Here is a 12,054-nt window from a genome sequence, read left to right on the forward strand (position 1 = left end):
TTGTATAAATAAAGAGAAATATTAGTTTTTAACCAATTTACTTCAGATATAATAATTAGGCTGGTGAGATAAACCATCACTGGCGGGCAATGTATCATAAATCTCATAGATAAAAAACTGGTGGCATACCATAATTTTTCAGGGATTTAAATGGGAGATATCAGAGATAGACTTGGATAAGTTAAATTTGCATACTTGACTTCTGTGTGATTATCTAGGCAGATTTACCATAAAAGTTTACAAACACATACACAAAGACATAAAACGCGCACACGTCGAAACAAGTTTGGCTCACTAAATTGATATCTCGCAGATAAAATATTTTCTAAAAATAGTATTAATTGTTCATAATGAAGAGTCTATGTTTACATGAGACATAGAATACTTTTCGGTGAATAGCCCAAATTGCCCTAGATTTATTATATGCAGTAATAAAAATATTTTTAGATAAAAATCAAAATTAGATATATGTTATTGTACTTATTTTAGTTGATTTTTTGGGCATGTCTTCTTGGGTAATATTTAAATTTTATAACCTCAACCAGGGACATACCTAAGGGGGCCGGGCCTCCTACGAAATGATTAGTTTTTTTTACAATATGTTTATTGTTCAAATGTTCATATCGCTCCAGTGGGTCACATTTATTATAGGGTCTACGATAGTATGAAAGCCATATTATCCATTTCCAACGCTATACATATGTATTTGATCAGGGTTATAATCTAAAACGATTTAAACTTTTCCGTCCGTCTATTGTAATCACACTATCTTTCGAAGAAATTGATATTGAGAGCTTACATAGAGTTGTTTTTAGTCTACAGGCTGGTCATATGCGCTACGTTAGAATTTGCTGAAATTTTATATTATGCTGAAATTTTATATGGATACCAAATCAGTTGGCTCGCCTTTATATGCCTTTTGAGCTGGGGCATCTTTATCCATTTTCACTACATGGCCTAGCCAACGTAGTCGTCTGGCTATGTAGATGTCCGAGAAAAGATGGTACAAATCATGGTTCATTACAAGGCGATATTCATGAAGATCGGCCCATAGATCTTTCGGAGAATTTTTCTTTCAAACACTGCAAGATCTGTTTCATCTGGTTTCGCAAGTACCCATGCTTTAGATCCATACCAGCACTGGTAGTATCAGCTTTATTTTAGAGAGTGAGTTTGGTCTGGTGAGAAGTGGCCTTGTTTCTAAATTGCTTACTAAGACCATAGAAGCATATGTTGGCCAACACTATTCTTCTCCGAATTTCAAAATGGATATCATTGGTTTTATTTATGGATGTACCAAGGTATATAAAATCTTTGACTACCTCGAAGCTGTAGTTCTCAAGTTCCACAGTTGGTCCGAGTCTACTGGACGTCTTGCGCGTTGATACCATCAGCTTGTTCTTCTCGCCGTTTACCATATAACGTTACCCAAAAAATTTTGGGGAATTTGTGTACGTTTTTATAACGGTACGCCCCAATATTAAGGGTATCCTCCGTATAACTCATTGTTTTTTTGGTTGTTGTCTTAGTTTGGGTGATTTAAATTTTATTCATTATGTGCTCAAAATAGAAACTTAAGATTCTACAATGTCTGAAATTCTAAGACTATTTAACCATGTCCATGTTGTAATTATAATAAAATCCGAAAACCTGTAAGGAAAGTAGTAAAGTCGGACTGGGCCGACTATATGATACCCTTCACCACTTTGGGTATGTTGTACATATGAATCCTCACAATTGCAAATCGAAGGATATATATGGACATTGGTGCATCATTTACATAAAATCGGACGATTTTCACGAAACTTTGCACACATCATTGTAGACTCCATTCAGTACGCTATGCCAAATTTCGTGCACATCGAATGATATATAGGGACATTGGTGCACCATTTACATAAAATCGGACGATAATATATATGGGAGCTATATCTGAATCTGGACCGATTTTCACAAAACTTTGCACACATCATTGTAGACTCAATTCAGTACGCTATGCCAAATTTCGTGCACATCAAATGATATATAGGGACATTGGTGCACCATTTACATAAAATCGGACGATAATATATGGGATATATCTAAATTTGGACCGATTTTCTTGAAACTTAGAACACATCGTTCTTGACATAATTCAGTTCGCTGAGTCAAATTTCGTGCAAATCGAATGATATATAGGGACATTGGGGCACCATTTGCTGAAAATCGGACGAAACTATATATGGGAGCTATATCTAAATCTGAACCGATTTTCAAGAAATTTTACACACATCTCTCAAGACTTAATTTAGTACGATATGCCAAATTTGGTGCAAATCGAAAGATATATAGGTACTTTGGTTGACCATTTACCTTAAATCGGACGAAAATATATGGGAGCTATATCTAAATCTGAATCGATTTTTCCTAATTTCAATAGGGTTCGTCCTTGGGCCAAACAGATGAGCTTGGGCCAATAGATGAACTGCGACCTGTACTTTGTTTACAATTTAACATGGACAGACGGACGGACAGACGGACAGACTGACATGTATAAATCGACTCAGAAACCTGGTACCACAGTGTGGTGAAGGGTATAAAAAATTAATAACATATACGCTATTAATTGCTGTGTAGGTGTGGAGTGTAAAAGTATTACGGTTTACAAAGTTTGTATCAAATTAGTTGTTAATCCATTGTCTTGATATTGGATTAAGAACATTTCATAATATCGAAGCGAAGGTATAAAAAGTCCCATCTTCAAGCTTGATCTATGTAAGGCAAATACATTACCATGTGCAAAGTTTGGATAAAATTGGATATTCCGTCCGCTCTATATGCGATTTACAAGTGTTCAAAATGTTGACCCTTTGTGGGAAGGGATATTGGAAGAAGTGGACCGAACTAAGTTTGGAAGAAATGTTAAAATTTGCAAAGTTTGGGTGAAATCAGTTACTTACTTCGAAAGGTATCGTGCGCACCAGCCAGCCAGACTGACGGACAAGTCGTACTGGTCTGAAACGGAGTTGGTCCAAAGAATCAACATTTCGAGTGTATAATGAAATCAAATGCGGAAAAATACAGACTTAACGTTCGGCAAATCCACTATTAGTACAACGCAAGTTCAATTTTGGTAAGGAAGGCCGAGAAGACGGAACATTTCAAATCAAATATGGATTCCTCTTATCAAAATTGAAGACACCGACAAAAGGAATGGGGTTTTCTACAATTGAGGAGATAAAAGAAAAATCGAAAAAGGAAGTGTTGATTATACCAAAAATTTAGTTTATCTTGGGGGGATTACTTTTTTGGGGACAAGGTAGTTATGGATGACTTCGTAAATCCTCTATGATGAAAATAGACATTTTCAATACAGCTCCATGTATTATTTACTTATTAATATATTTAATATAAGTGCAGATTATTGATATAGCTTTCCAATATGAGGGCCTAATTTTAGTTATTTTGATGGTCAGTGTTTTGACAAAGGGCCCAAATCGATTTTAGTTGTTTTGAATGACCACTACGTCTTTACCTATTATAATTCAGTGTTTTTCTTTGAGTCAGAATTTATATTTCATTATTATTATTATTATTTTTTCAAACATTTAATATTACAAACGACTTAAAAACTTGTTTTTGTTTCTATAGCACTAGTGTTACGAATGGCTCAGGCAATGAACCCATAAACGTAAAAATGTGTGACTAGTTAGAATGAAATGAGTTGAATTTGTTCAATCAATTTTACAACAAATTAAGAAATTACTTATGTATATTCTAACACAAAGAAAACAAGTGAAAAGGCGTTAAGTTCGGCCGGGCCGAACTTTGGATACCCTCCACCATGTATAAACTGGGACAAAATTATGTAAATAAATTTAAAGCAAAATATCGAAATCTAAACCGATTTCATCGGAACTTGTCACATGCAAGGTTACAGTTATTTGCGTATGTTTTTTGCATTCGGCCACATTTTTAACTCTTCATTTATATATAAATCCAAATTTCGTGGACATCGAAGGATATATAGGGAATTTGGTGCACCATTTACATAAAATCGGACGAAAATATATATGGGAGGTATATTTAAATTTGAACCGATTTTGAAGAAATTTAAGACACATCGTTCTAGAATAAATTCAGTACGCTGTTCCAAATTTCGTGCACTATTTACCCAAAATCGGCCGAAAATATATATGGGAGCTATATCTAAATCTGAACCGATCTTCAGGAAATTAGACATACGTCGTACTAGGCTTAATTCAGAATGCTATGCCAAATTTCGTGCAAATCGAAGGATATATAGGGACTTTGGTACATTTATATAAAATCGGACGAAAATATATATGGGAGATATATCTAAATCTGAACCGATTTTTCCCAATTTCAATAGGGTCCGTCCTTGGGCCAAATAAGTGAATTGTGCCAAATTTCATCCAAATTGGACCACAAATGCGACCTGTACTTTTTTAACAAAAATACATGGACGGACGGACAGACGGACATTCATAAATCGACTTAAAAAGTGATTCTATGCATATTCTGAAAAAGAACCATGGGTCTATCTCGTTTCCTTTTGCCGGTTACAGACATATGTACAAAGACGTAATACCCTGTACCACAGTGTGGTGAAGGGTATAAAAATACCGAAAATTGGTGCTACCCTTATATGAGGCTATCCGAAAATATGGACCTATATTCATAATTTTTTGTGGGGAGATTTGGTACCTATTAAGAACTCAAAATACTAAATTACAGGCAATTCGTTGGGAAAATATTAAAAAACCCTAAAATACTGAAAATGAATACTGAAATACTGAAATAATAATTTTTTGTGGAGACATTAAGTACCCAATAAGAACCCAATGTACCAAATTTGAGCGAATTCGGCTAAAAAACGCGCTCAAGAACCCCAAAATACCGAAAATTGGGGGTACTGTTATATGGGAGCTATGTCTAAACGTGGACCGATATATCCCATCTTCGAACTTGACCTGCCTGCAGACAAAAGACAAGCCTATGCAAAATTTCAGCACCCTATCTCAATTCCTTCAGAAGATAGCGTAATTACAACAGATGGACCGACGGACAGGCGGACGGACATTGCTAGATCGTCTTAGAATTTTACCCTGATCAAGAATACATATACTTTATAGGGTCGGAAATGAATATTTCGATGAGTTACAAACAAGCAATTTCGTGTACATTACACCATGTTGGAAAAGTCATTGACATTTTACATGTCATGAAGAATGGGGCTGAAATTCGATATATGTTAAACTAAGTTGTTAAACCAAATTTTTCTTTTCAGTTGAAAGTCTAATATTGACGAAAATAGATCGCTTAACTACCTCACATCGCTTTAAAAATTATTAAAAAATAAAAAACCTGTGCTAGTAGTGATAATTAATGTAACTTCTTAACTTACTAAAACTCGGGCTGCGCCGGTTAAACCCATACATTAGTTTTAAGAAAGTGGACGTAATCATAATCATTTAAGATTTTGGATTACCGTTTGGTAATACATATTCTACCAAAAGAGTTTGAGCACTTTTTCCAACCATATTGGCTATGGTCTGTTATTTTAGGCGTTCATTGGGTGTCAAGTTTTCCTACAAAAAATATCGATTTAAATGTCCGCCATAAATGTTGTCCTTGTTATTATTAAAAATAAAATTAAAAAAGAATACGATATCGGTTCACATTTTATTCGAAGTGGATGCTATAAGAAGCTGGAATCATTAGAACATAAGGACAACATTTAAAAATAACGGTTTAAATTAATATTACGTTACAACATAATTAATATTTTTATGTCCAAAGTTCAATATCTTCTTTACGGTGCTATCATAAAAACCTAGATAATTCCAGAGATGATGCAATTTAATCCAGTTGTTTCACTGTGTCTATCGAAACATATCAATTCCGTCTAATTTTGAAATGCATATATACAGGAAAAGTCTGGGATATTGCATCATGCCCTGATACGCCAATGTACTTTCACTTACGGCAATCATATAAAATAACATTTTATAAACGTAGAAATCAGTGTGCAATGGTCTTTTACTATCCTCCCTTCATCCAAAACATCCGTTATCGCAATTATTAACGGCAAAAGTGTAATTATTTGTTCATTGAACAGCAATGATGCGGTCAAAGAAAATGTTATTATGCAAAAATGAATATTACGTTTATTTTGCACATCCAGATAAGACAGAATTTAATTGGGATTTACAAAGGATTCTGGTTTTTCTTCTATCAAAATATAGCTAGTATATAAATCGAATGAATACTATGGATCATATGAAACCAATATTGTAAACAAACACATATTAAGTTACAAAGGCCCTATTGGAATTCTTCAAGACCTTGATTTATTAAAGTTATTATTTGTTCTTTAAAAATCACATTTTCTACATCCATCGTGAGAGTATTAAATTAAAAACCCGGACAAGATGAGATATTTGTACCTTCTACCATGCGGTGTGAATTCAAAATTATTAAATCGGTTGGTACCTTTTTAGTGGGGCACTGACGCTCATATTGGAAAACTAGGCCAGGAACTTTAACGTATGAACGATTAATGTGGAACAAGGACATATATTGTAAATAACTTTATTGTCTACCTCAAACCTGGATCGACAAATTGCAGCTACTTCAGCCACTGGGAGAATGATTGTATGGGGGCTGTAAAAACATGGATCTATATCGAAAAACTTCTGTATAGACGTTTTTCACACCACAAGAACCTGCAATGACATATTACAGTCACCTCAGTGAGGAAATTGAGCTAAAACGTTAAAATGCCAAAAATGGGGCGGAGAACTTAATATGAAGGCTGTGTCAAAACATGGATCTATATAAAAATATTTTTGGAAGAATATATTTCGTCCTCCAAGAACCTGGAGTACTTAATTATAGCTATTCTAGTGGCAGGCTGTAATCAACCATTACTGAAAATGTGGTGCCAACAAATGTACCTATAATTATAATTTATCGTGGCATTCATATGAATGAAGCATGGTTCAACCCATGAAGAAAATCGATTTACAAAAGGTTATCGATAAACCGAAGGTTATTTGAAATGAAAGAACTAATTGTATTGAAATGTCGTGTGATACAAACCTAGGTACCCAGACAGACCAAACATGTTATACTCTCCAACATTGGGAATCTGCAAATAAAATTTCCTACGTTGGAGCTATGTTAAAAATTACAGCCTTACTTACTTAGCTGGCTTGAGATAGAACATTGGTTCTATAAGCCGAGCTTAAACCAGTAAGGAAAGTAGTAAAGTCGGACGGGGCCGACTATATGATACCCTTCACCACTATGGGTATATTAAACAGGACTATTAACATGAAATTGGATGAAATAATATATGTGATAATGTGAATCTAACTGGATATATCCATAAAGTATGTAAATCGACTTCAAACAAATATAAATAGGTCATACGTTGGGCTATGTCTGCACTTCTAGAAAACGCAACTACGTAATTCTATGCTCAATTTTGTAAGTTGTGCAAAATTTGATGTCAATGAGGAGTTTGATGTCCAATTTATTTGAAATCGGGCGAAAATATATGTGGAAGCTCTATCCAAATATTAAGCGATTTCAAGAAAACTTGTCACAGGTTAGGTTATACTAATTTCAGAACGTTTTGTTCCTATTGGTTCCTTGTTGCGTCAATTACTTAAAATATGTGAGCTATATATGTGGGAGCTATTTAGAAATCTGGACCGATTTTCTCGAAACTTGGCAGAATCACTCTAGGCTCAATTCAGTACGTTATGCCAAATTTCGTGCAAATCGACAGATATATAGGGACTTTGGGGCACCATTTACATGAAATCGGACGAAACTATATATGGGAGCTATATCTTAATCTGGACCGATTTTCTCGAAACTTGGCAGACATCATCCTAGACCTAAATGATTAGGCTGTACCAAATATCGTACAAATCGAAAGATATATAGGGACTTTGGGGCACCATATACATGAAATCGGACAAAACTATATATGGGAGCTAAATCTGGACCGATTTTCTCGAAACTTGTCAGACATCACTCTAGGCTCAATTCAGTACGTTATGCCAAATTTCGTGCAAATCGAAAGATATATAGGGACTTTGGGGCACCATTTACATGAAATCGGACGAAACTATATATGGGAGCTATATCTAAATCTGGACCGATTTTCTCGAAACTTGGCAGACATCAATCTAGGCTTAGTTCAGTACGTTGTGCCGAATTTCGTGCAAATCAAAAGGTATATAGGGACTTTGGGGCACCATTTACATGAAATCGGACGAAACTATATATGGGAGCTATATCTAAATCTGGACCGATTTTCACGAAACTTGGCAGACATCAATCTAGACCTAAATGATTAGGCTGTACCAAATTTCGTGCAAATCGAAGGATATATAGGGACTTTGGTGCACAATTTACATGAAATCGGACGAAACTATATATGGGAGCTATATCTAAATCTGGACCGATTTTCTCGAAACTTGGCAGACATCACTCTAGGCTCAATTCAGTACGTTATGCCAAATTTCCTGCAAAACGAAAGATATATAGGGACTTTGGGGCACCATTTACATGAAATCGGACGAAACTATATATGGGAGCTATATCTAAATCTGGACCGATTTTCATGAAACTTGGCAGACATCATTCCAGACCTAAATGATTAGCCTGTACCAAATTTCGTGCAAATCGAAAGATATATAGGGACCGTTTACATTAAATCGGTTAAATATATATATGGGAGCTATATCTAAATCTGAACCGATTTTTCCCAATTTCAATAGGGTTCGTCCTTGGGCCGAATAAGTGACCTATGCCAAATTTCATCCAATTCGGATCATAAATGCGACCTGTACATTGTTTACAATTTAACACCAACAGACGGACAGACGGACGGACGGACGGACATGCATAAATCGACTTAAAAAGTGATTCTATGCATATTCTCAAAAGGAACCATGTGTCTATCTCGTTTCCTTTTGTCTGTTACAAACATATGCACAAAGACATAATACCCTGTACCACAGTGTGGTGAAGGGTATAAAAAGATTTTAAGGCGCGTCGGCTTTGCGCGCAGCTCTTCCAATTTGAAAGACCGTGTTTATATATGTGCCTTTTGAACCTAGCCAACGTAATCGCTGCAGTTTGATACGTCTGACTATGTCGATGTCCGAGAATAGATGGTACAATTCATGGTTCATTCAACAGCTATATTCACAGTCGTCGCAGATCTTTCCATAGATCTTTCGTTTAATTTTTCTCTCAAACACCCCAAGAGCTGCCCTGGGCAAGGTATGGTTCAGATCCTTACAACAACACTTTTGAGTGTGATTTTGGTCTGGCGAGAGGTGACCTTGTTTTTGAATTGCTTACACAGACCATTGCAGCATCTGTTGGCCAACACTATTCTTCTTCGGATTTTAAAGCTGATGTTATTCGTTTTGTTTATGTCGGTGCCGAGGTATATAAAATCGTTCACAACCTAGAAACAGTAGTTTTGAGTTCCACAGTTCCGAGTCTAATAGACGTCTTCGTTGATACAATCAACTTGGTCTTCTCGCCATTTACTGTCAGACTCCTTCTCAATTCCTCCGTGTTAAATGGCACAAAACCGCAAAGAAAATTAATACCACTTAAAAATGTAGTCTCCAAGAGGTCCTTTCCGACTATAACTACTGCCAGTTTAAGTAATCCTGCATAGCCGCATTAATTTTGCAGGAATGTCGAACGTTTTGCGAAAGGCTTTAAACACTTCGAAGCGGATTGGGCTGTCGAATGCGGCTTTATAGTAGACGAATACGTGGAATGTGTCAATGTATTTTTCGTGGGTCTTTTCCTGAATTTTGGGGCAGTGTGGAAAATTGCAGCCAATTTACCTTAAAATGAGACTAGAATCTAAAACCCATGAAATTGCTCGCGAGAGTTATATGGAGGTTATATAGAATCATGAACATATAGTATTCTACTACCATTTCATCTGGCAGCAATTAGAAACCCTAAGTTACTGTACGAATTTTACCCTCTGATAATTTCATATGTAAAAGAACAACATCTCATGAAAAATTTGCATTGCATATTCCGATATATTGGACCTTGACAGAAGTTATATTTTATACGGACAAATTACAGCTAATTCGGAAAAGGCGAAGTAATTTCTTTGAAGATTTTTTTACTCTGTGAGAGATCATATTGAACTGGGCGCTTAAATGTCCTAATATTAAGTCGTACTAAGCGGCCTATGTCAAAATATAATGATACGGAATGTCAAATTGCAACTACTTCCGTTGGAAAGGCGGCTAGGACCTTAAAATTACCTAAATTTATTCGGTGTCTGCTCGTAGCTTTTCCAGAACCAAGCCCGAAAAATCCAACATACCTTAAATCAATGGTAATATTAAGTATTTATACCCTACACAACTATGTTGTCAGGGTATTATAGCTTTGTGCAGCCCCAAGAGTTTGTAACGCCGCGAAATATTGGTCATAGACCCACCTTTAAGTATACCGATCGTCATATCTCGACTAGCTGAGTCGATCTAGATATGTGTGTCCGTCCGTCTGTCGATTATAATTTGTAAACACAATACGGGCCACAGTTATGGACCAATCTTCAGGTGCTTACGTATTCAGATATTATTTAATAAACCATTACCCACTAGAGGGCGGATATATAGCGCTGAGGTTCCAGTTATGGTCAAGTACAAATATAATTTTCGGTGATGATCAGATAATAATTTTGGGATGAAGTGGACCGAAAACTTATTTTTTTTTTTATTTTTTCCGATCGATCTATAGGCTACAATTATAAGCCGAACATCACAACACAACCCACGGTGAAGGGAATATGTACAAGTAATTAGAAGGGCCGTACTGAATATTGGTAATATATGTAAGGAAGAGGTGCTGTTGACTTCTAATCGGACAAGAGGGTACAACTTTCACGAAATATTATAATAAAAATCCGCAGAAAGATAGTTGTGGTAGTTGTGTAGGGTATCGTATGGTCGGCCCCGCCCGACTATACTGCTCCGCTCACTGGTTTTAAACCAGAAATATTTTTGTTCGATTCCATCGCTTAAATAGCCTATGTAAAATGTTGTGTAGGTAGGTTTTGTCTTTGGTCGGTACTACACGAACATTCACTTCGAAAATTCAAATTGTCGAAATATGCATATAAACCCTATGCATATTTCGACAAATTGAATTTTCGAATATGCATAGCGTTTAGTTGAGTACTTTCATTTTGAACAATTTGTACTTGTTGTTTCGTCCAACTGGATTGGAAATATAAATAACAACTCTCGTATAGAAATGCAATATACAACAAAGAGAGAAATTTTCTCGGTTTCACCAATAACATGTTTGTTGTCCTAGAACATTCGATGCGGAGAAAATCAAAAACAAAAATACCTTTTCTTAAACAATTTATCTAATTTTTCAATATAAGTTCTCTTTAGATATCGGTAATTTATTACAACGCCATGGTTAAATTCGAAGTTTTATCTATTCAATATTGTATCTGTGTATTTTTCTTTTAAGATGCTTCTGTTGTTGTTGTTATAAATCTACAGAGTGTTTTTTGTTTGTTTTTTTTTCGTCCGTTAATTTTTATGGATCAGTAAATTGAATTAAATATACAGCAGGCTAAACATTAATAATTACGGGTCCAAAGTAAGCAACAGATTTGTGAGGGGGGCATGGTGACAGAAAACCGCTAGCTGAAACGGTAGCAAGGCATTGACTGCGGCAGGGCAGCATATTAACTAACAAGCCGGCCGCTGTTTGAAACGAAAACATGCTGAGAGATAACCTTTTGGTGTAACTATTTGCTGTTTGCTGCAGTGGACGGGACAGACCAATGGCTATTATCAATTCTGGTTCAGATTGCTGGGGATGTGAACATGTGTGTGTGTGCGCGGCTGCTGTTTTTTGTTATTCTTTTCAATAAGATCGTACTTTAGAAGACCAATACTGATTTAAATTTGTTTGTGTTTTTGTTTTTTTAAATTCGTTTTTGTTTTTAATTACGTCCAATCTGCT

The sequence above is a fragment of the Musca vetustissima genome, unplaced genomic scaffold, assembly GCF_032173495.1.
Source record: "Musca vetustissima isolate MV318-11 ecotype Yass unplaced genomic scaffold, APGP_CSIRO_Mvet_v1 utg16949, whole genome shotgun sequence".
Taxonomy (NCBI): domain Eukaryota; kingdom Metazoa; phylum Arthropoda; class Insecta; order Diptera; family Muscidae; genus Musca; species Musca vetustissima.